Source organism: Bubalus kerabau, chromosome 14, assembly GCF_029407905.1.
Source record: "Bubalus kerabau isolate K-KA32 ecotype Philippines breed swamp buffalo chromosome 14, PCC_UOA_SB_1v2, whole genome shotgun sequence".
Taxonomy (NCBI): domain Eukaryota; kingdom Metazoa; phylum Chordata; class Mammalia; order Artiodactyla; family Bovidae; genus Bubalus; species Bubalus kerabau.
The window spans coordinates 67,986,450-68,012,972 of record NC_073637.1 but is presented as its reverse complement, the minus strand read 5'-3'; the positions used below and the strand labels follow the sequence as shown (position 1 = coordinate 68,012,972).

Sequence of the window (26,523 nt, the reverse complement as noted above, 5' to 3'; positions counted from 1 at the left end):
TTGGTTTCCCATTCAGATGAGTACAGTAAATGGGATCATGCTTCTATATTACAGGTACATTTTTGGGAAAGTCTGTGACTACTTTAATTTAAAAGCCATGGACAGCAAACTGGAAGAACTCTGACCATGCAAAATATTGTATAAATAGTTCCATGTGCACTCTTCATCTGGAGTCTCACTAGAGATGGATAATGACCTTGTATTTTGTACTCATTTACTCTGAATTAGCCAAACCTTGTGTTTTTAATTACACACTTAATTCACCTAGCATGGTCTAATTACAGAAAACAAAACATCATTTAAACAAAAGGTGGCCTTGAACTTAATCTATCAAAACACCAGTTAGTTTTAAAAGTTTTCAGTTCTTAATAAACTGCCAAGACATGCAACAGCAATTTCCCAAATGTGATCATATGCTTTTATAGAAACAGATTTACTACATAATCAAACATCTGTATATACTTTGAACACTTGATGTACTGTCTCACTATTAATGCGAATCTGCTTAAATTTTGACAGACGTTAAAAAAAAAAGTCTTAAAGTCGAAGTACTATGTAATACTTTTTAAACGTCCAAGATCATTTTGGCCTTGAAATGACGAGTCATCATAACCATGGCTACTTATTTACAAAATGGTCAGGGCTCTGCAAAAGCTCATCTGTGAAATTTCTCCTAACTCTCCACAGCAGAGGAGCCCTTCCCTCTGTGCCTGTGCCACCACTTCACGTTACACATCTCTCAATCCCAGCATTGACAGCGCTGAATGGTGATTACTGGTTTAAAGATCTGTCTCCTACTAGAGTGCAAGCTTCATGAACGCAGAGTTTATGTCTTTTATTTCTATAAAGATGTGCTCCAACGTGGAGCACAGTGCCTGACAGGGAGCAAGTTCTCAATACATGCTTGCTGAATTAATGTTTTTAAATCTAATACTGTAAAACTATCTTAATTTGGAGATGACATGATCTTGAATATACAAAATTCTAAGGAATCCACCAAAATACTACTAGAACTAATAAATGAGTTCCATAAGGTTGCAGGATACAAGATCAATATATGAAAATCAATTGTTTTTCTATACAGTAGCAAAGAGCAAACCAAAAATCAAATTAAGAAAAATAATTCCATTTAGAATGACATGAAAAGAATAAAATATTTAGGAATAAATTTAACAAGTGCAAAATATACTATGAAAATTATAAAACATTTCTGAGAGAAATTAAAGAAGTTCCAAATAAATGTAAAGACATTCCATGTTCATGGGTTGGGAGACAATATTGTTAAGGATGATCTCCTCAGATTGATCTACAGAATCTAGAGAGTCAATGCTGCTGCTGCTGCTGCTAAGTCGCTTCAGTCGTGTCCGACTCTGTGCGACCCCATAGACCGCAGCCCACCAGGCTCCCCTGTCCCTGGGATTCTCCAGGCAAGAACACTGGAGTGGGTTGCCATTTCCTTCTCCAATGCATGAAAGTGAAAGTGAAGTCACTCAGTTGTGCCTGACTCTTAGTGACCCCATGGACTGCAGCCCGCCAGGCTCCTCCGTCCATGGGATTTTCCAGGCAAGAGTACTGGAGTGGGGTGCCATTGTCTTCTCCGGAGAGTCAATGCAATTCCTACCAAATCACAGCTGACTTCTTTGCAGAATATGACAAGTTCATCCTAAAATTCATATGAAAATTCATAGAATTAAAAATAGCCAAAACATACAATGAAACATTATTCAGACTTAGAAAGGAAGGAAATCTGGTCACAAGCTACAACACAGATGAACCTTGAGGACATTATACAAGTGAAATAAACCCATTATAAAAAGTTAAATACTACACGGTCAAGCAATTGTCAGAGGTATCTAAAGGAGTCAAATTCATAGAAACATGACAAGATAGACTGATGGTTACCAGGGGCTGGGAAGAAGGGAAAATGTGAGTTGTTTAATGGATATAGAATTTCAGTTTTGCAAGATGAAAAGAGTTGTGGAGAATGGTTGCACAACAATGAATGTAAACATTATAGAACTGTACAGTTAGAATGGTTAAGATGGTAACTTTTATTTTATTTTTTTTAACAAAAAATTATTTTTAAAATAGCCCAAACAATCTTGAAAAAGAACAACAAAATTGTAGGACACATTTCCTGAATTCGAAACTTACTGCAGAGCTACAGTAATCAAGATGGTGTTTCCACACCACTCCCTCAATTCACCCCACCCTCTCCTTCCCCCATTGGGCTCCCAAGTCTGTTCTCCATGTCTCCATCTCCACCGCTGCCCTGCCAATACGCTCATCAGTATTCTTTCTAGATTCCACATATGTGTGTTAATATATGATATTTGTTTTTCTCTTTCTGACTTACTTCACTCTGTGTAACAGGCTCTAGGTTCATCCACCTCATTAGGACTGACTCAAATGTGTTCTTTTTATGGCTGAGTAATATTCCTTTGTATATAGGTACCACAACTTCTATATCCATTCATCTGTCGATGGACATCTAAGTTGCTTCCAATTTACAAGTTAAAAAAAAAAAAGATAGTGTGGTACTGGTAGGAAGACAAGTGTATATAACAAAGCAATAGAGTTAAGAATCTAAAAATAATTCCTCACATTTATGGTCAACCAATTTTCTAGAAGAGTGACAAGACCACTTAATAAGGAAAAGAATATTCTTTTCAACAAATGATGCTGGGACAACCGGATACGGACAAGCAACAGAATGAAATTGAATTTCTATCTCACATCATATGTAACAATTAACCTGAAATGGATCAAAGACCTGAACGTAAGAGTCAAAACTATAAAACTCTTAGAAGAAAACATAAGTGCAAATCTTCATGATCTTAGTTTAGGCAATAGTTTCTACACAAGCAATCAAACAAAGGAACAAAAAGAACTTCATGAAAATCAAAAATTTTTGTGCTTCAAAGGACCTGGTAAGACAGTGAAAAGACAACCCACAGAATAGGAGAAAATCTTGAAAATCATAGACCTGAAGACCAACTTGATATAGCATATATTAAAAAACTTTTACAACTCAATAAAAATACTAACCACATAATTAAAACATAGGCAAAGGATTTGAATAGACATTTCTTCAAAGGATATATTTAAATAGAAAATAAACATATGAAAGATACTAACAGCATTAGCTATAAGGGAAATACCAATAAAAAATCCAATGTAAACAAATAAAACCACAATGAAATTCCACTTCACACCCCCTAGGATGGCCAATCAAAATATAGATGATAGCAAGTGCTGATGAGCATGTGGAGAAACTGGAACCCTTAATACTGCTGATGGGAATCTACAACAGTGCAGCTGCTTTGGAGTATAGTCTGACAGTTCCCCAAAAGCTTAAACCTAGCATTGTCACATGATTTAGCAATTCCACGCTCAAGAGAAATGAAAATCTGCACAAAATTTTTCACAGCCACATTATTAATAATAACTAAAAGGTGGAAATAATCTAATCATCAGTTGATAAATGGATAACCAAATACCGTACATTCAAACAATGGAATATTATTTGTCTACAAACAGGAATGAAGTGCTGATATACAGCGTAACATGGTTGAACCTTGAAAACATTACTTACACACACAAATAACTTAGAATATTAAATGACCAAACTACATTTCTAGGGAAGAAACATATGATTATGTGGAAGTACAGCTGACCCTTGAACAACACAGGAGGTAGGGGGGCCAACCCTCCATGCAGTGCAAACCTGTGTACAACTTAGAGCAAACCCCCTGCATCCAAGATTCCTCTATAAATGCTGTTTCGCATCTGTGAGTTCCACTAAGTGCAGACTGTGTAGTACTGTAGTATTTACTGTATAAGGCTTCCAATGACTAAAAGATGTCTTCACACCTAAATTGTTTCCCTGAAAAGAGGTGAAAACCCCCACTGTGGTACAAACTATACAAAGTGCAACATGGCCTTGCCCTTCATAAAACAAGTAATTATTTCATGTTACTATAATAATTTTTATCTTTTTTTTTTTTTTTGAGATTTAGGGAGGATCTTTTTCACTTCAAGAATTTATTATGAACTTAAACTGTCAGGATCAGTAATAACCTCCCTTGTTGCTAACTATTCAACAGTAAGGGATCAGTGCTCATCTTGAGCTTTAGCTGATCACTCCCTCATTTTAGGACACTTTTCTCACTTAACCTTCAGGATACCACAATCCCCTGGCTCTCTTCCTACCTCCCTGATCGTTCCTTCTCATACTCTTTTGCTGGTTCCTTCTCTTCTCCTCAAACTTTTAACATTGCTATGCTCTCGGGCCCAGCCCTTAACTCTGTAGTAGGCTGAATAATCATCCCTCAAGATACCATGTTCTAATTCCTGGAACCTGTAAATGCTACCTTATATGGCAAAAACTTTGCAATGTAATTAAGCTGAGGGTCTTAATTTAAAATCCTAGAGACAGGGAACTCATTCTGAATTATCTGGATAAACCCTGAATGTAACCACAAGTGTTCCCACAGGAGGAAGTGACAAGGAGATTTCACAAAGAAGAAGGGACGGGAGAAGTAATTAGATGTTGAAAAAGGCAAGGAAACAGATTCTCTCTTAATATCTCTGGGCGGGGGAGGGGGGGGTGTTTGGCTCTGCTGAAGTCTTGACTTAGTCCCATAAAACAGTTGGTATTTCTGACCTCCAGAACCATAAACAAATAAATTGAGAATGTTGTACCAGCAGAAATACTATCTGCTCAGATTGAAAAGAACAAGGATACACCTGTGTCTCCATTCTTCTCCTACAAATAGGTTCATCAATACCTTTATTCTAGATTCCATATATATGTGTTAATATACAGTATTTATTTTTCTCCTTCTGACTTACTTCACTCTGTAAAACAGGCTCTAGGTTCATTCACCTCACTAGAATGACTCAAATTCGACACAGATGTAGGGAATGAACTTGTGGATACAGTGGGGGAAGAAAAGAGTGGGACAAATAAAGTGGCATAGACACATATACACTATCATGTGTAAAATAGATAGCTGGTGAGAAGTTGCTATATTACACAAGGAGCCCAACCTGGTAGTCTGTGATGATTGAGGGGGGTGGGATGGAGGGAGAGGAGAGAGGCTCAAGAGGGATGGCTGTATGTATAATTTTGGCTGACTTGCATTGTTGTACAGCAGAAACCAACACATCATCATAAAGCAATTTCCCTACAATTAAAACATAATTTTTTTTAAAAAGGACAAGAATAGGATGAAATGAAGGAAGACTGTCAAACTTCCAAAATTCTACAAGCAGTAAACAGGCTAATAAAACTTGTTTAGTAGCAAAGTCATGTCTGACTCTTTGCGACCCCATAGACTGTCGCCTGCTGGGCTCCTCTGTCCATGGAATTTCCATACAAGAATACCGGGATGGGTTGCCACCTGCTTCTCCAGGGGAAATCAAACCCACCTCAGGTGGACTGTTCACCACTAAGCCACTAGGGAAGCCGAGCTAAAACAACTTCTTTACCCTTCAAAAAAAAGGAAGGGTGACTCAGAGAGTAGAGTAAATGACCCAGAGGGCAGAGCCTCAAGTCACAAAAGATTACTCTCCGGTCTTGAAACCTAGTAAGATTTTCAACACTGAATTTCAAAATTGCTTGGGACCAGTGAGTCTTTTCTTCCTTCCACTGAATCCTTTTTGAAATACTTGTAACTGTTATCTTATGCCTCTGTGCCACTATTGTATTTTGGGGGCTGATGATCTCAATAGATCATTTGCTTCCTAGTTCAACAGGTCCATGACGGATAGGAATTTTCTTCCAGAATGGATCATGCCTACAGTATAACAATACCTGATTTTGATGATGATATTCTGGGGACTTGTGATCCTTCAGAGGAGGGGCTCTGAGTGAATGCTGTAATGGGCTGAGACTTTTGGAGATGTTGGGTTGAGGTGAATGTATTTTGCATGAGGACAGACATGAATCCTTGAGGACCACAGGGAAGACTGCAGTATGCTGTATTAAAGGCGTCCCGAGATGTCCATGTCCTAATACCTGGAACCTATGAATATGACTTTACAAGACTTTGTAGAAGTGACTAACTTAATAATCTTGTGATGAAACATTACCCTTCAATATACAGTTCAGTTCAGTTCAGTCGCACAGTCATTTTCGACTCTTTGCGATCCCATGAATTGCAGCACGCCTCCCTGTCCATCACCAATTCCTGGAGTTCACCCAAACTCATGTCCATCATGTCGGTGATACCATCCAGCCATCTCATCCTCTGTCGTCCCCTTCTTCTCCTGCCCCCAATCCCTCCCAGCATCCGAGTCTTTTCCAATGAGTCAACTCTTCTCATGAGGTGGCCAAAGTACTGGACTTTCGGCTTTAGCATCATTCCTTCCAAAGAACACCCAGGGCTGATCTCCTTTAGAATGGACTGGTTGGATGTCCTTGCAGTCCAAGGGACTCCTAAGAGTCTTCTCCAACACCACAGTTCAAAAGCATCAATTCTTTGGTGCTCAGCTTTCTTCACAGTCCAACTCTCACATCCATACATGACCACTAGAAAAACCATAGCCTTGACTAGACAGACCTTTGTTGGCAATGTCTCTGCTTTTCAATATGCTGTCTAGGTTGGTCATAATTTTTCTTCCAAGGAGTAAGTGTCTTAAAATTTCATGGCTGCAGTCACCATCTGCAGTGATTTTGGAGCCCCCAAAAAATAAAGTCTGACACTTTCCACTGTTTCCCCATCTATTTCCCATGAAGTGATGGGACCAGATGCCATGATCTTCGTTTTCTGAATGTTGAGCTTTAAGCCAACTTTTTCACTCTCCTCTTTCACTTTCATCAAGAGGCTTTTTAGTTCCTCTTCACTTTCTTCCATAAGGGTGGTGCCATCTGCATATCTGAGGTTATTGATATTTCTCCTGGCAATCTTGATTCCAGTTTGTGCTTCTTCCAGCCCAGCATTTCTCATGATGTACTCTGCATAGAAGTTAAATAAGCAGGGTGACAATATACAGCCTTGACGTACTCCTTTTCCTATTTGGAACCAGTCTGTTGTTCCATGTCCAGTTCTAACTGTTGCTTCCTGACCTGCATACAGATTTCTCAAGAGGCAGGTCAGGTGGTCTGGTATTCTCATCTCTTTCAGAATTTTCCACAGTTTATTGTGATCCACACAGTCAAAGGCTTTGGCATAGTCAATAAAGCAGAAATAGATGTTTTTCTGGAACTCTCTTGCTTTTTCCATGATCCAGCGGATGTTGCCCATTTGATCTCTGGTTCCTCTGCCTTTTCTAAAACCAGCTTGAACATCAGGAAGTTCACGGTTCACGTATTGCTGAAGCCTGGCTTGGAGAATTTTGAGCATTACTTTACTAGCATGTGAGATGAGTTCAGTATACAGGTGGACCTTAAATGAAATTCTAAGTGTTCTTTTAAAAGGACACTTTTAAATTCACACAGATGAAAAAGGTCATGTGATAGAAGTAGAAAACAGTAACACAGAAAAGACACTACTCCAATAGCTTTAAAGATGGAGGAAGGGGCTATGAATCAAGGCTTCAAGGAATGCTGCTTGAGATGCTCAAAGATGAAACAGGTCCTCTGCTAAAGCCTCCAGAAGGAACACAGTGCTGCTTATAGCATGATTTAGCCCTCTGAAACTTAGTTAAGACTTCTGACTGCCAGAACAATGAAAAAAAAAATTTCTATTTTTTATAGCCACTGTTTGTGGTAACTGGATATCATATTTTTCTATAGTCACAGAAAACTAATATAGACTCCTTTCTCTTATCTATACATATGCATTCATTTGGAGAGTCTGTTAAAGATCCTATTCGACCTCATGGTTTTGAATACCAAATATATACTGATGTCTCCCCAAATGCAGCCTACGTGTCTCTCCCAAACTCCCAACTTGTATATACAAACAAAACTCCTGATATTTCATAGTGAATTAAACAAATAGACTAAAGGGATAGAACAGAGCCCCGCAAATAGAATTTTTCATATACAGACATTTGATCTATGAGAGAGAGAGAATTTCACAAAGTGGAGAAAGAACGGATTTTTCAGTATATGGTGCCAGACAATCAGTTATAAAATCAGCCTCCTATCTAACTCAAAACCCAAAGTGATTGATTTATGTCCAGACAAAAACATGCACATGAATGTTCATAGCAGCTTCATTCATAACCACCAAAAACTGAAAGCAACTAAGATGCCCTGCAATAGATGAATGGATAAACAAACACACTGTGATGCATTCACACAATGGACTATTATCTGGCAACTGAAAAAAAAAAAAAAAAAAAAGAGCTATCAAGCCATGAAAAGACATGGAGGAAATATAAATGTATATTTCTAAGTGAAAGAGCCCAGTCTGAAAAGGCTACATAGTGTATATGATTCCAATCATATTTTGGAAAAGAGAAACTTCAGAGACAGTAGATAGATCGATGATTGCCAGGATTTGAAGAAACAGAGGGTGAGATAAATAGGTGGAGTACGGGGATTCTAGGGCAGTTATGCTATTCCATGTGAAACTATAAAGGCAGGCACACGACAATATGCATTTGTCAAAAATCTACAGAACTGTGCAACACAAAGAGTAAACCCTAATGGAAACTATGGACTTCAGTCAATAATAATGTATCACTATTGGTTTATCAATTCTAACAAATATGCCACACTAACAGAAGATGTTAATACAGGGAACTAGGGAGTAGAGGAGTGAGAGGGAAAGTATTGAACCTCTGTACTTTCTGTTCAACTTTTCTATAAACCTAAAACTTCTCTAAGAAATAAAGTCTATTAACTAAAAACAATGTGGAAGGTAAAATTGTAAAATTTTAGAATTCAACAAATAAGATATATTTGCTGCTGCTGCTAAGTCGCTTCAGTTGTGTCCAACTCTGCGCAACCCCATAGATGGCAGCCCACCAGGCTCCTCCGTCCCTGGGATTCTCCAGGCAAGAACACTGGAGTGGGCTGCCATTTCCTTCTCCAATGCATGCATGCATGCTAAGTCGCTTCAGTCATGTCTGACTCTGTGTGACCCTATGGACAGCAGCCCACCACTGTCCACAGGATTCTCTAGGCAAGAATACTGGAGTGGCTTGCCATTTCCTTCTCCCAAGATATATTTATGTCCTTTTAAATATGACCCAGATAGTGTATCTTAACAGAGAATAATGAATCCAATTATATTAAAATTGAGAACTTCTATCATTAAAAAAAAATTACAGTGAAAAAACAAGTGACAAAATGGGAGAAAAATATCATAGCAATTTAACTGAAATAAAACAAAACAAACATCCAGAATATATAAACAATTCCTATAAAGCAATAAGAAAAGACAAATAACCTTAATAGAAGACTAAAAGACTTGAACAGACACTTTACAGAAGAGGAAATAAGAATGGCCAAAAGCCATGAGTCACATGAAACTATATTCAGTCCCATTGGTGATGAGGGAAATATGGTAATGAAACATCTTTTGACAGCCACCAGATTGGTGACCATACAAAACCTAGCAATAGTAAATTAATGAGAGTGCTGAGCAATGTGTACTCTTAGTGTAAACTGGTATACCCACTTTACAAAATAATTGTGTACAATCAGTAAAGTTAAAGACGTAAATATTCTACTATTCAGCAATTTCTAACACAGAAGATACTATAATGAAATTCTTGCACTTGTTCTCTGCGAGGCACGTACAAAAATGTTCATGGCAGCACTGTCTGCAACAGCTAAAGGTGAGAAATGAGTCAAATATTAGTGAATAGACAGCAGATGTATAAAACACGGAGGGAAAAAAAATCATTTAGTGGAAGACTATATAGCAGTGAAAATACATAAACTACAGTTTCATGAATGCAGGGTATACTTCTGAGTATCAGTTCAGTTCACTAGCTCAGTCATGTCTGAGTCTTTGTGACCCCATGGACTGCAGCACACCAGGCCTCCCTATCCATCAGCAACTCCCAGAGTTCACTCAAACTCGTGTCCATTGAGTTGGTGATGCCATCCAATCATCTCATCCTCTGTCATCCCCTTCTCTTCCTGCCCTCAATCTTTCCCAGCATCAGGGTCTTTTCCAATGAGTCAACTCTTCACATGAGGTGGCCAACGTAATGGAGTTTCAGCTTCAACATCAGTCCTTCCAATGAACACCCAGGACTGATCTCCTTTAGGATGGACTGGCTGGATCTCCTTGCAGTCCAAGGGACTCTCAAGAGTCTTCTCCAACACCACAGTTCAAAAGCATCAATTCTTTGGCACTCAGCCTTCTTCGACACTCAGCCTTCTTCACAGGCCAACTCTCACATCCATACATGACCACTGGAAAAACCATAGCCTTGACTAGATGGACCTTTGTTGGCAAAGTAATGTCTCTGCTTTTCAATATGCTGTCTATGTTGGTCATAACTTTCCTTCCAAGGAGTAAGCATCTTTTAATTTCATGGTTGCAATCACCATTGGCAGTGATTTTGGAGCCCCCCCCCCCCCGCCCAAAAAAAAAGTCTGACACTGTTTCCACTGTTTCCCCATCTATTTCCCATGAAGTGATGGGACCAGATGCCATGATCTTCGTTTTCTGAATGTTGAGCTTTAAGCCAACTTTTTCACTCTCCACTTTCACTTTCATCAAGAGGCTTTTGAGTTCTTCTTCACTTTCTGCCATAAGGGTGGTGTCATCTGCATATCTAGGGTTATTGATATTTCTCCCAGCAATCCTGATTCCAGCTTGTGCTTCTTCCAGCCCAGCGTTTCTCATGATGTACTCTGCATAGAAGTTAAATAAGCAGGGTGACAATACACAGCCATGACATACTCCTTTTCCTATTTGGAACCAGTCTGTTGTTCCATGTCCAGTTCTAACTGTTGCTTCCTGACCTGCATACAGATTTCTCAGGAGGCAGGTCAAGTGGTCTGGGATTCCCATTTCTTTCAGAATTTTCCACAGTTTGTGGTGATCCACACTGTCAAAAGCTTTGGCATAGTAAATAAGGCAGAAATAGATGTTTTTCTGGAACTCTCTTGCTTTTTCGATAATCCAACCGATATTGGCAATTTGATTTCTGGTTCCTCTGCCTTTTCTAAAACCAGCTTGAACATTTGGAAGTTCACAGTTCACGTACTGTTGAAGCCTAGGTTGGAGAATTTTGAGCATTACTTTACTAGCATGTGAGATGAGTGCAATTGTGTGGTAGTTTGAGCATTCTTTGGCATTGCCTTTCTGTGGGACTGGAATGAAAACTGACCTTTTCCAGTCTTATGGCCACTGCTGAGTTTTCCAAATTTGCATATTGAGTGCAGCACCTTCACAGCATCATCTTTTTGGATTTGAAATAGCTCAACTGGAATTCCATCACCTCTACTAGCTTTGTTCATAGTAATGCTTCCTAAGGCCCACTTGACTTCACATTCCAGGATGTCTAGCTCTAGATGAGTGATCATACCATGGTGATTATCTTGGGTTGTGAAGATTATCTGGGCAGTCTCTTTCCCCCTTCTGATGTCTCTGTCAGAAGCTTTCTGTGTCCCTCTTCATACTTTAATAAAACTCTGTGCAGTGCCGGAGTGGCGGCTGCACGGAGCTGAAGCAGCCGTGAGGAGATACCCCATGCCCAGCGGCAAATGAGAAGCCCCAGCAAGATGATAAGAGGGGCGAATTCACGTTTAGAATCAAATCCCATTCTCGCCACAGACACTCAGAGGGCTCAAACAAACCTTGTGCACACCAGGACCCAGGGAGCCCACAGACACTGAGACAGAAATGTGTTTGAGCGTCTCCCGTGGAGGTACTGGTCAGCAGTGGATTGCAACAGGGACAACGCTCTGGGTGCATCAGACCTGGGTGTGGCATAAGCCCTCTTGGAGGAGGTCGCCATTAACCTCACCATAGAGCTGCTAGAACTTACACAGGACTGGGAAATAGACTCTTGGAGAGCACAAACAGAACCTTGTGTGCACCAGGACCCAGAAGAAAGGAGCAGTGACCCCACAAGAGACTGACCCAGACTTGCCCGTGAGTGTCCAGGAGTCTCCAGCAAAGGTGTGGGTCGGTGGTGGCCTGCTGCAGGGCTGGAGGCAGTGAGTGTAGCAGTATGTGCATGGGACCTTTGGAAGGAGGTCGCCATTATCTTCATAACCCCACCATAGTTTGGCCCCAGGTAAATAGCAGGGAGGGAACACAGCTCTACCCATCAACAGAAAATTGGATTAAAGATTTACTAGGCATGGCCCCGCCTATCAGAACAAGACCCAGTTTCCCCCTCAGTCAGTCTCTCCTGGCTCAGCTGGTAAAGAATCCGCCTGCAATGCGGGAGACCTGGGTTCGATCCCTGGGTTGAGAAGATCCTCTGGAGAAGGGAACGGCTACCTACTCCAGTATTCTGGCCTGGAGAATTCCATGGTCTGTACAGTCCATGGGGTTGCAAAGAGTTGGACAGGACTGACGACTTTCACTAGACTTTTGAGTATACCCTAGACCAAAAGAGTCAAATCACAAAAGCATACACAAAATATAATTCCATTTATATAAAGTTCAAATCCAGCAAGACCAAATAACATACTGCTTAAGAATAAATACTGGTTTATTGCCAAGTAATATTTCATTGTACATAATGTACCACCTATTCACATCTTCTTTATATTCATCTGTTGATAACCACTTAGGCTGTTTCCATATCTTGGCTATTGTAAATAAAGCTGTTATGAACATGGGGTGCACGTATCTTTTCACACTAATGTCTTCATTCTCTTCAGACATATACCCAGCAGTGAAATTGCTGATCATATGTTAGTTCTATTTTTACTTTTTTGAGGAACCTCCATAATGTTTTCCATCGTGGCTACACCAATTTACATTCCCAAAAAGGGTGTATACAAAGTAGATGGACCTAGAGGGTATTATGCTCAGTGAAGTAAATCAGAGACAGACATATACTCTATGTTATCAATTATATGTGGAGTCGAAAAAATAAACAAATGTATATAACAAAACAGAAATGGACTCGAGATACAGAGAATAAACTGGTGATTACCAGTGGGGAGAGGAAAGAAGGAAGGGGCAAGACAGGAGCATAGGATTAAGAGACACAAACTACTATGTATAATATAAATAATCAACAAGGATATACTGACAGCAAAGGGAAATGCATTATTCTGTGATAACTTTAAATGGAGAATAATTATAAAAATATCAAATCACTGTTGTACATCAGAAACTAATATAGTATTGTAAATCAACTATACTTCAACAATTTATTTTTTAAAAATCAACAGATAAATATAAATGAAAAAAGAGAAAATAACATACACCTGGTTGGTATAACTACAAAGAAAAGAACAGTAATATTAATAATTACCACAAAAGTAAGAATACTGGATATTGGTATAGGAAGAGTTGGGAAAACATAAGGGGCTTTTAAGAAATTATAATTTATATTGCTTAACCTAGGTGGTGAGTATCTGGACATGTGTATAACTTTTCTTAAAATCATACATATAATGTTTGGTACAAAAAAAAATAAATACAAATATAAGAATTATAAAAGGTAAAGGCAGAAGCAAATACTAATAAAAGCAGCTATAGAAATATAAATGTACTTTATATATGCTGCCTTGGGTCAAATATTTTAAAATGCTACATACCTTAACAAAAAAACCCAGCATAATTACAGAAAGGGAGTATATATCTTTTTCCAAATTCTTTATGATAAAAATTGCAAATAGCCATAGAAAAGTTAAAATATGGTAGTGTAATGAACACACATATATAATCTCTGCTTTGCTTCAATAATGGTTAACAGTTTACTGTATCTACTTACCTTACTTTCTACATACACACACACACACACACACACACACTTGTGTTTTGAGCCACTGTAAAGTACATACAGAACAACATGGCACTTCACATCTAAATACATCAGCATGCATCTTCTGAGAATAAGGATGTTTTCCTACATTACCACATGCTACTATTGTGCCCAAGAAAATGAATGTTACGTCTATAAAATCACCTAACACAGGGACTACATATTTTGTGAGAACAGAAAACCTGGGAAACTTATACAATAATATGTATAGTTGAAAGGTTACCCATAATAAATTCACTAAATATGCTGAGGAAATACATGTTTACTTACTTTAAAAATTCATTAACAATACCTAAGGATTAAGTTAGAAAGCATCACTAGGAACAAAGCTAGTGGAGGTGATGGAATTCCAGTTGAATTATTCCAAATCCTATCAGGGATGCTATCAGGTCTACCCCCGGTACATCCTCACCCCATCTCAGTGGTAGAACTGGGAGGGACGCAGACTGCGCATGCGTCGGTAAGGGACAGACTAAGTCTGACCAGGAAGGAAAAGCTTTTGGTGTAACGTCTGTCTATACCCCCATCTAGAGCAGGGAGGGACGCCTCTGGTAGAAAAATGGCCTTGGTCGCTTTTTTTCTCTCTTACAGATGGGAGCTAACAGTTCCAGCCTCACTCCTTTGAACTGTATCCTGAAAAACTGGGATAGATTTGATCCCCAGGGCTTAAAGAAGACACACCTGGTTTTCCTGTGTGATTCTGCATGGCCACTGGCCACAGTATCCATTGGAGGACGGCAAATGGTGGCCAGTTGGAGGGTCTCTTAAGTATAATACTGTTTTACAATTAGACCGGTTCTGTAAGGAACAAGGGAAATGGGTAGAAGTAGCATATGTGTTGCCCTTTTTTTCTCTGCGAAATATGCCAGACTTATGTCCTAAGGGTATAGATTTGGGCGTGAAACCTTCAGCTCCCTCCTTTACATCTCCTGTCTCAGTACGACCTCAGACTACTCTGGTTTCAGTAGAAACTCAGACCATCGAAGTAAGAGATGAGATAGAGGACAGGAGACAAAGAGAAAAAGAAAAACATGTTTCTCCAATCTATCCCTGGGATCATATGCGCAGAGCAGCCAGAGAGACTGAGGAACAGCCACACAAGCTGTTGCCTCTTTATGAAACACCCACTGGGAGAAATAATCAGTCTGTGAGAGTTAATAAGCCTTTTTCTTATCAAGAAATACAAAGAATCAAGAAGGATCTGGGAGACTATTTAGAGGATCCAGAAAAATATATTAGAGCTTTTAAAGGTGTTACTCTGCTTTATGACCTCACTTGGAAGGATGTGATGTATATCTTGGGACAAACGCTGACTCCCGAGTCAAAGACTCGAGTTTTGGGAAAAGCGGTTGCTTATGGAAATGAATGGCTTGGTAATGAATCAGTAGGGAAGAGGGAGAATGAGATAGCTGCCCTCCCCACTGGGAATCAGGCGGTCCCAACTATAGAACCAGACTGGGACTACAACACAGCTCAAGGAAGATGGGATCAGAGTCATTTTGTTAGATGTATTCTTGAAGGACTTAGGCAGGCGCATTCTAAGCCTTTAAACTATGGCAAATTGGCAGACACAGAACAGGAGGAGAAGGAAGCTCCTGGTAAATTCCTAGATAGACTGAGAGAAGCCCTTCGCAGATTCACTGAGATTGATCCCTAAAGTGAAGAGGGAAAAGTGATCTTAAAGGATAGATTTCTCACTCAGTCGGCTCCAGATATCCCCCGTAAGCTATTAAAACAGGCGTATGGACCAAATCAGTCTTTAGATACTCTGTTACAACTGGCTCAGTCTATTATGGTAGGGAATATAAGGAAAAGAAAGAAAGGCAAAAAAAGACAAAGGAAAAGGCGGAAGCCTTCACCATGGCTATGAAAAACGTTCTTAAACAGCCTGAGAAAAATGCCCAGAGGGGCCCAGGTGAAAAGGGATGGGCTTGCTATTACTGTGGAAAGGAGGGGCATCTCAAGTGGGATTGCCCTCAGGCATCTAAGCCGCCCTGGGCTCCAAGTCTGGTCTGCAAAAGACCACACTGGAAGAGAGACTGCCCCCAGAGGCGTAGGTCTCCGGGGTCGGACTCCCAAGACAATCAGGACTGAAGGTGCCCAAGGTTCCCCACACAAGCTCCCGTCCTAATTACCTGAGGAACCCCAGGTATTAGTAATTGTGGGGGGCCAATCCGTCGATTTCCTTTTAGATACTGGGGCAACTTATTCTGTGCTTACTGAAGCCCCTGGCCCACTTTCTTCACGATCCGCTTCCGTAATGGGACTGTCTGGACGAGCCAAAAGGTATTATTTCATTTATTCTTTATCTTGCAACTGGGATTCTGTGCTGTTTTCACACGAGTTTCTGATTGTGCCATAATCTCCCTCACCCCTTTTGGGAAGGGATATACTGAGCAAGGTCCATGCCTCTGTTTTCATGAATATGGAGCCCTCCCTTCCTCTCCCTTTAGTCGAACAAAATGTAAATGCTAGAGTATGGGCTGATGGAAAATCTGTGGGCCAAGCACAAAATGCTATTCCTGTAGTTGTTAAGCTCAAAGACCCGCACGTATTCCCACATAAGCAGCAGTATCCACTGAAACCTGAGGTTAAGGAAGGGTTAAAACCCATCATCGAAAATTTAAAGGAGCAGGGACTATTAATTCCCTGTAACAGTCCTAGCAACACTCCTATTTTGGGTATAAAGAAATCGAATGGTAAATGGAGACTAGTTCAAGATTTACGAATAATAAATGAGCCTGTAGTTCCTTTACACCCCATGTTGCCTAATCCTTACACGCTATTGTCTGAAATTCCTGAACGAGCCAAATATTTCTCAGTAATTGATTTAAAGGATGCCTTCTATTCAGTGCCTTTGGTGGAAGAAAGTCAATTTCTATTTGCCTTTGAAGACCCTACGCAGCCAGCTTCTCAGTTAACCTGGACAGTTTTGCCCCAGGGATTTCGTGACAGTCCTCACTTATTTGGACAAAGTTTTGTCATGGGATCCACAAAACTTTAATAGCTCTGAAGTGGTGGTGTTACAATATGTAGATGATATTTTGCTCTGTGCTGAGACAGAGGAAGCTTGTTCACAAGCCTCAGAAGATTTCTTAAACTTTCTGGCAGGCTGTGGTTATAAGGCATCAAGAGAAAAGGCTCAGCTTTGTCAACAACTGGTTAGATATCTGGGCCTAATCATATCAGAAGGAACTAGGGGCCTAGGCCCTGAGAGAATTAAACCTACACTAAATCATCCCCTACCTATGACTTTAAGACAATTGAGAGGATTTTGGGGAATCACAGGTTACTGTGTGCATTTGGATTCCGGGTTATTGGGAACTTGCCCGGCCTTTATATAAACTTATAGCTGAAACTCAGCAGGCCCAAACCGACAAACTGGTTTGGTCTCCAGAATCTCAAAAGGCTTTTAAGATTCTTCAGACTGCTTTCCTGCAAGCTCCAGCTCTGAGCTTGCCCACAGGGTTAGAATTTAATTTGTTTGTCACTGAAAGAAAAGGTGTGGCATTGGGAGTTTTGACACAACCCCGAGGGCCTCACCAGCAACCTATTGCTTATCTAAGCAGAGAATTAGATGTAGTTTCACGTGAGTGGCCCCAATGCCTAAGAGTAATTGGGGCAGCAGCTTTATTAGCACCTGAAGCTTTAAAAATAATTAATGGACGAAACCTTACTTTACTGACTTCTCATGATGTGAGTCGAATATTAAATTCTAAGGTTAATATTTGGATGACAGACAGTAGGCTTCTTAAATATCAGTCATTGTTGTTAGAAGGACCAGTATCTAAGCGTAAAGCTTGTGGAAATCTAAATCCTGCCACTTTCCTTCCTGAGAAGGAAAATGAAACACCTGATCACGATTGTTCTCAATTCCTAACTTTAAACTATGCCGCTCAGGAGGATCTAAAGGATACCCCATTAGACAATCCTGACATGAAAATATTTACAGATGGCAGTTCTTTTGTTTGGGATGGAAAGCGTAAAGCAGGTTACGCCGTGGTGACTGCTGAACAGGTTTTGGAAACAAAATCTCTCCCCCAGGGAACCAGTGCTCAGTTAGCGGAGCCTGTGGCTCTGACCCGAGCTCTAGAGTTAAGCAAAGGGCAGCGGACGGGCCTGATAATCTATGTGAGTCTACTTCTGCTGACTCCAAAAATCCTGAGTCTGCCGTTTGATCCTCAACACAACGCCTTCCTGTCCTTGGCTCACTCCTGTGCTGCATTCCACAATCGGTCTAACTGCTGGGTCTGCGGAGCACTCCCCTCTTCATCAGTGGAAGGCTTCCTGTGGTGGACATCTCCACTTCAAGGAAAAGACTTTCTCCAAGTCTGTGAATACCTTTGACAACAATCACATGCGATGCCTCTTCTTCATCTGATGACATCTACCAACCCTAAAATGGACTGGTGCAACAATTTGCACTTTAACTATGTACATAATGTGACTTTTAATTTCGATTTTAACTTGTTTTAATGACTACGTTGCCTGCATCTGTAACTGTATAACTGGATTTGTTTCTAGCCGCATGAAAGCTTTTAAGTTACAAATGGTTGCTCAAACTCCTGCTACTGCTGCAGCTTCCTCCAACTACTATTTGGGGCCCCTGGATCAGATATCCTCAATATGAGGATTAGGAGAATATGTTGCCTCACCAATTTAGGGACAATGTCCCTTGTCAGCTCAGAAGCAGTTATGGAACGAGAACGACGCCCCTTTTCCCTAGGCAACATAATTCTCCTAAAAGAAAAGGGGGGAATGAGAGAGTCATTTCCTAGGCAGGTTGATAAGGAGTCTAGGGGTCCCCAAGGAGAGAGGGGTCTGGAATTCTCAAGGAGGAAGAAAGGACAAATCTTTTTTTCCTTCTCTACATTCCGCCTGAGGACAGTCTCTGGATTAAACCTTCTGGCTAATTCTGTTATCTTAAAATGTAAATTATGGGAGGTCTTTAAAACCTCTAGACATTCTTTGGATTCATTGGAGAGTATATAACTTCACTGCTAACACTAGCAAGCAGGTACTCTTTCTGCCCCCTTCTGATGCCTATGTCAGAAGCTTTCTCTCTCTCCTTTATACTTTAATAAAACTTTATTATACAAAAGCTCTGAGCGATCAAGCCTCGTCTCTGGCCCCGGATTGAATTCTTCTCCGGGGGCCAAGAATCCCGGTGTCTTCGTGTGATTCAACAACAACCTTTCAGCAGCAGCAGGCCAAGATGAGTAGAGCCAAATTTCCCAACAACATACAGATATAGGTATGTTATGAAATATCTAAGTAAAGAATTACAACATGTGGCTTGACACTAAAATGGATTATCTGAAATCAACTGTCCAGGAAAACTCACTGTAAACAGACTACAAAGAGATCAGGGTGGTTCTATGACAAGGCAGGTTTAAAAGAGACCAGGTAAGAAAGCTGTCATCATGTGGGAGTTGGACTGTAAAGAAAGCTGAGTGCTGAAGAATTGATGCTTTTGAACTGTGGTGTTGGAGAAGACTCTTGAGAGCCCCTTGGACTGCAAGGAGATCCAACCAGGCCATTCTAAAGGAAAACAGTCCTGAATGTTCATCGGAAGGACTGATGCTGAAGCTAAAACTCCAATACTTTGGCCACCTGATGTGAAGAACTGACTTACTGGAAAAGACTCTGATACTGGGAAAGACTGAAGGCAGGAGAATGGGACACAGAGGTTGGATGGCATCACTGACTCGATACCATGAGTTTTAGCAAGCTCCGGGAGTTGGTGTGCTGCAGTCCGTGAGGTCACAAAGAGTTGGACACGCCTGTGTGACTGACATGAATGGAACATACTAACAAATTTCCTTTTCAGTTTTTAATATGTCATTTATTTAGCAAAAGTTTAAGTACCCTCTCTGTGCCTTTTCATCTTCCTTTAGAAACTAATTCAGTAAGAGGATCCACTTGGAACCCTTGCAAGGAACAGGGGGTCCTTTGGCCTGGTAAAGTTTTTCTAAATTATCTGCAAAACTGATTAAGCAACTGAAAGGAAAAAAAAAAAAAAAAAGCACACATAACTGTCTTCTGACACAGACAAAAATAGGACTTGCACATTTATGGTGTGCCTCTGGATTAGGCATTAAGTTGAATTTGACTGCTAAATAATACATAAGAAAACGGTACCTAGTTTCCCTGGTAATCATTTCTTCATTATAGAAATTTATCACATACTAGAATGAAGAGTTGAGATCATTCTTTAATTTTGCCAGTTTCTTCTGTTTTTTTTTTTTTTTTTTTTTTTAACATTTGTGTATAACCTGGACACCAAAAATGACAGGATTCATTTCAAAGCCTGGTGTTTTTCTTTTTTTTTAACCCTATCTTCTGAATTTATTCTAGGTTCCCATTTAATTGGGCTTCCCTAGTGGCTCAGATGTTAAAGAATCCATCTGCAATGCAGGACCTCAGTTTGATCCCTCGGTCAGGAATATTCCCTGGAGAAGGGCATGGCTACCCACTCCAATATTCTTGCCTACAGAATTCCACAGACAGAGGAGCCTGGCGGAATACAGTCCATGGGTTCGCAAAGAATGGGACACAACTGAGCAACTCATACACGCCATTTAATAAAATACTTTGATATTGAGCTCTATAAAAATTCAAAGTACAGGTCTTGAAAGTAGGGGACTAGAAATACTAAATGCCAATTAAAACAAAAATAAATGAATAAAATCTACGGAGACAACTGCATATTCATGTGTGGCATGTGAATCATTTCAACTATAGTATCTAATAATTTAACATTTACATGTATCAACAACTTTTAAAATATAACCATACAGAAACCTAATTTAAAAATACAAAGTAGCTACTGCATATATTGTACACTTGTGATTATTTTATTAGAGATGCAAAAAATTCAATAAAATTTCTCTTTATTCTAAAAATAAAAGTATGTACACAGTCATGCTTAAGGATTTTAGAACATTTTCCATTAAAGGAAAGCTATCCTAAATACAAGAGGCCAAATACATACTTAAGAAGATTAGTATGAAATTGAGTCAAGAGTATGAACTGATACATTTCTTGAATGCCTTCTCTTACATTGTTACCTTGCTCTGCAGTTAGAAGCTGCTTTGATACCTATTTCAAATATTAATACAAAACAGGTTTCTCCTAAATTACAAAATAAAGACTTGAGAGGGATGTTCATGTAACTTAGAGAACATGCATTAAATTGTTACCAACAGGTAAACTGATATAGATGCTACTGTTTTTAATGTTTTAGTTATGAAACAGAAAAGGGGATGAAAAACTCCATAAGTATATTTTAAAATAATCTTTAGCTGTTTATTTTTTTAATAAAAATTTATTTAATTGGAGGCTAATTACTTTATTGTATTGGTTTTGCCATGCATCAACATGAATCCACCATGGGTGTACTCGTGTTCCCCATCCTGAGCCCCCCTCTTACCTCCCTCCCCATTCCGTCCCTCTGGGTCACCCCAGTGCACCAGCCCCAAGCATCCTGTATCATGCATCAAACCTGGACTGGTGATTCGTTTCACGTATGATATTATACATGTTTTAATGCCATTCTCCCAAATCATCCCACCCTCGCCCTCTCCCACAGAGTCCAAGAGACTGTTCTATACATCTGTGTCTCTTTGGCTGTCTTGCATACAGGGTTATCGTTACCATCATTCTAAATTCCATATATATGCATTAGTATATTGTATTGATGTTTTTCTTTCTGGCTTACTTCACTCTGTATAATAGGCTCCAGTTTCATCCACCTCATTAGAACTGATTCAAATGTATTCTTTTTAATGGTTGAGTAATACTCCATTGTGTATATGTACCACAGCTTTCTTATCCATTCGTCTGCTGATGGACATCTAGGTTGCTTCCATGTCCTGGCTATTGTAAACAGTGCTGTGATGAACATGGGGGTCCACATGTCTCTTTCAATTCTGGTTTCCTCAGTGTGTATGCCCAGCAGTGGGATTGCTGGGTCGTATGGCAGTTCTATTTCCAGTTTTTTAAGGAATCTCCACACTGTTCTCCATAGTGGCTGTACTAGTTTGCATTCCCACCAACAGTGTAAGAAGGTTCCCTTTTCTCTACACCCTCTCCAGCATTTATTGCTTGTAGACTTTTGGAGAGCAGCCGTTCTGACTGGCCTGAAATGGTACCTCATTGTGGTTTTGATTTGCATTTCTCTGATAATGAGTGATGTTGAGCATCTTTTCATGTGTTTGCTAGCCATCTGTATGTCTTTGAAGAAATGTCTATTTAGTTCTTTGGCCCATTTTTTGATTGGGTCATTTATTTTTCTGGAATTGAGCTGCAGGAGTTGCTTGTATATTTTTGAGATTAATTCTTTGTCAGTTGCTTCATTTGCTATTATTTTCTCCCATTCTGAAGGCTGTCTTTTTACCTTGCTTTATTTTCATTTGTTGTGCAGAAGCTTTTAAGTTTAATTAGGTCCCATTTGTTTATTTTTGCTTTTATTTTCAATATTCTGGGAGGTGGGTCATAGAGGATCCTGCTGTGATGTATGTCGGAGAGTGTTTTGCTTAGGTTCTCCTCTAGGAGTTTTATAGTTTCTGGTCTTACGTTTAGATCTTTAATCCACTTTGAGTTTATTTTTGTGTATGGTGCTAGAAAGTGTTCTAGTTTCATTCTTTTACAAGTGGTTGACCAGTTTTCCCAGCATCACTTATTAAAGAGATTGTCTTTTCTCCATTGTATATTCTTGCCTCCTCTGTCAAAGATAAGGTGTCCATAGGTGTGTGGATTTATCTCTGGGCTTTCTATTTTGTTCCACTGATCTATATTTCTGCCTTTGTGCCAGTACCATACTGTCTTGATGACTGTGGCTTTGTACTATAGCCTGAAGTCAGGTAGGTTGATTCCTCCAGTTCCATTCTTCTTTTTCAAGACTGCTTTGGCTATTCGAGGCTTTTTGTATTTCCATACAAATTGTGAAATTATTTGTTCTAGCTCTGTGAAAAATACCGTTGGTAGCTTGATAGGGATTGCATTGAATCTATAGATTGCTTTGGGTAGTATACTTATTTTCACTACATTGATTCGTCCAATCCATGAGCACGGTATATTTCTCCATCTATTAGTGTCCTCTTTCATCTCCTTCACCAGTGTTTTATAGTTTTCTATATATAGGTCTTTTGTTTCTTTAGGTAGATATATTCCTAAGTATTTTATTATTTTTGTTGCAATGGTGAATGGAATTGTTTCCTTAATTTCTCTTTATGTTTTCTCATTGTTAGTGTATAGGAATGCAAGGGATTTCTGTGTGTTGATTTTATATCCTTCAACTTTACTATATTCATTGATTAGCTCTACTAATTTTCTGGTGGAATCTTTAGGGTTTTCTATGTAGAGGATCATGTCATATGCACACAATGAGAGTTTTACTTCTTCTTTTCCAATTTGGATTCCTTTTATTTCTTTTTCTGCTCTGATTGCTATGGCCATATACCACATCAACAAATTGAAAAATAAAAGCCATATGATTATCTCAATAGATGCACAGAAAGCCTTTGAAAAAATTCAACATCCATTAATGATAAAAACCCTCCAGAAAGCAGGAATAGAAGGAACATACCTCAACATGATAAAAGCTATATATGACAAACCCACAGCAAACATTATCCTCAATGGTGAAAAATTGAAAGCATTTCCCCTAAAGTCAGGAACAAGACAAGGGTGCCCACTCTCACCACTACTATTCAACATAGTTTTGGAAGTCTTTAGCTGTTTAGATGCATGTGATTTTTTTTTTAACCTTTCAGAATAATAACCATAAACGGAGGTGATGGTGTTTGGCTTGATTTTTTTCTAAGCTCCTTTGCATAAATTCTGTTTATTTTCACAGTTAAACATATTCCATCACCTGGAGCCATGGATATCAGAGATGTCCTATTACTAGAAAAGGGGTCTGAACTGGAGGAGCAGTTGCCCATTTCTGAAAAATGGTTTTTCACAGTTCAGTGAAAAAAGGAGGCAAGATTCTCACCCCAAGAAAACCACACATATGGTCCACATGGAAACTGCAACATCAGCAGAGGCACTCTACGGCAGCTAGAACCGGACTGTGCCAGAATAGGACCGGCCATCTTCAGATGACCAGGTTCAGATGATGAGCTTGGCCTCTTCTGGCCTTCCTCTAGCCTGCTCCTCACCCCTTCCCTCTCACTGCCCATCTCCCCAAGAGCGAGACCCAGCAGAGGAGAAAGCATACCAACTATCTTAAACTACTGTGGTGGCCTGTCCTGAGACACAGGGTAGGAAATGATCAGGTGAGATTTAAATCACATTTGAGCATAAAATTTTAAACTAGTCAGACTTTTACTAACCAAAAGTAACCAGAAGCTTATAGCATTTGTTGAAAGGCAAGTTAGGGGGCAGGAAAAGGAGATTAGAGAGTGTATCCACTGTTCAAAGTAGGTTTGGAGAAAAAGCCATTTCAGGTTTATACCCAAAGAATTGTACCTGTGAATCTGCCTTCAGTGCAGGAGACCCAGGTTCGATCCCTGGGTTGGGAAGATCCCCTGGAGAAGGGAATAGCAACCCACTCCAGTATTCTTGCCTGGAGAATTCCATGGACAGAGGAGCCTGGCAGGCTACAGTCCATGAGGTCGCAAAGAACTAGACACAACGAAGTGATTAACACACACAAAAAGTGTTTACATTTAAAAACGTACCAGCATGAATCATGATACCAGGATGAATCCTCAAAGAGCTAAGAACACAAAATCTGGTAGCTGAAACTATGAAGTTCAAGTTTAGACTGATACAGCCCCCAATTAGAAGGAAAAAAAAAAGTAAAATGTCAGCCCTGGTAAATTCTCAAGTGACAGCTGTTATCTGCCTGCTTAAGTAAGCTTGACTCAGCTTATATCCAAGGCCAGATAAAGCCAATCTCCACTGCTCACTGCTCCTTCTCTGCTGACCCAGGATTCCCTAAAAATCCACTTTTGGTAACTCTCTCTCCTTACTTCAAGGCTCTCTCTGGGTGATCTCATGTACTCTAGGCCAAATATTCCCAGAATCATAGCTTCATCCTGTATTTTCAACTATCTAGTGTACCGTATGGCCTCCAGACATTACAAACTTTATCCATCTGCAACAGAATCAGCTCACCCTTCAAACCCAATCTCCAAAACCCCTTCTTCCTTTCTTCTCTACTCTGTATCTCAAACAATGGCAACATCATCAATCTAATTCTCTAGATCAGAAAACCTTTTCTTCATTCTAATCCCCTATATATGATTGGTTATCATATCCAGATGATTCTTAAATCAAGGATATTTATTAAAGTGAATCTCTCATCACTAATTTCACTGTCTTTGTCTTAATCATTTGACAATTTCAACAGGCTTTAATACAGCTGTCCTAGGGTTCCAGTCTATCTGATTCCTATCTGCTTCACCCTGACACTAAAAAACCAATTTGATGAGGGTTACTCTCCTGATAAGAACTCTGCACTAGTTAGCCACTGCCCACAGAATTAAGGCTGAACACCTGCTTGGCAGTTAAGACCTTCAAAACCTAGGTCACTCCCAAATCATTCCCAATATTACTCTGTTTTGCAAGCACTGTCTCCTTTAGGACCTGCTCTCTCATTCAGCTAAAGTGCAGAAAAGCCTCTTTCTGTGTTTCCGGCTAAGCCAACCTGCTTTGTACCTGCACCTTTGCCTGCACCATGTGTGAAATCTACTTTATTCCAATGGTCATCATCAGTTTTGCCTCTATCTACAGTTTGGGTTCAGTACCATCATTTTTCTGGAAGACTATACCTATAATTCTAAAGTAAAGGAAAAACAGAAAGGCAGAATTTGTTTGCAGCCATTAGCTGTAATTCACTGATTTCTGTGACTCAAAGGGGAACTTAACCATCTGGTTTCTATTGGGCCTTATATGCCAAGTGACACTCAGTGTTAACAGTCACGGTAAGAATAATTGAGTATTTAAAATCAAAGTCAGGCAATTTTCAGGAATTTTGTACCATCACTGAAGTTCTAAGGAGTTAAAGTCAGTATATTTCTTTTCATCAAAGATTATAATCATGAAAATGACTGTTTCAGAACTTTCTTCCATAGCAATAATAATCCATAACTAACTACTCATTTCATTTGACTAGTTAGTAAAAGTGTGTGGCTGATTATCAGCTTTTTGCACATCTAAATATTTTTAGCCGTGACTATTATATAGCTTAATTCACATTCTCATATTAAGGGAGAGAAAAAAACTAAATTGAAAGATTAACTGAGATTTTTATAAGACACTAATAAGAAACAGCTTAAATTATAAGAGTATACTGCATATCAAATTTAATATGCACCATTACTCAATTCATGAAGAGAAAAAAAAGCTCCTTATGTGTCTTAAAAATAAATCAATATAATTAAGTATCTCTATATCAGAATTCTTTTATCTGTTATGTGTTATCTTTTATCTTTTATATGTTAGTAGTTTGATATCCTCTTTTGCTTATCTCTGTACAATCTGTCTATATTTCTGGAAAGATGTTTCTATTATTGATGGACAAAATTATAAAATAAAACTAGTTTGGTTCTGAATCAAGACAACTAGGTTTTGATTTTTAAAAAGCTGTAATTTACTGGAATGTCTTCTAATCCAAAGGATCCAGCCTAATGAAAGCTTTCT

General features: G+C 39.4%; 1 protein-coding gene across 1 annotated transcript in view; it reads right to left on the bottom strand.

Moving 5' to 3' along the window:
• Positions 1-26,523, bottom strand: part of STK3 (serine/threonine kinase 3) — a 302,811-nt gene that overhangs the window by 45,388 nt on the left and 230,900 nt on the right. The window lies entirely within an intron of this gene.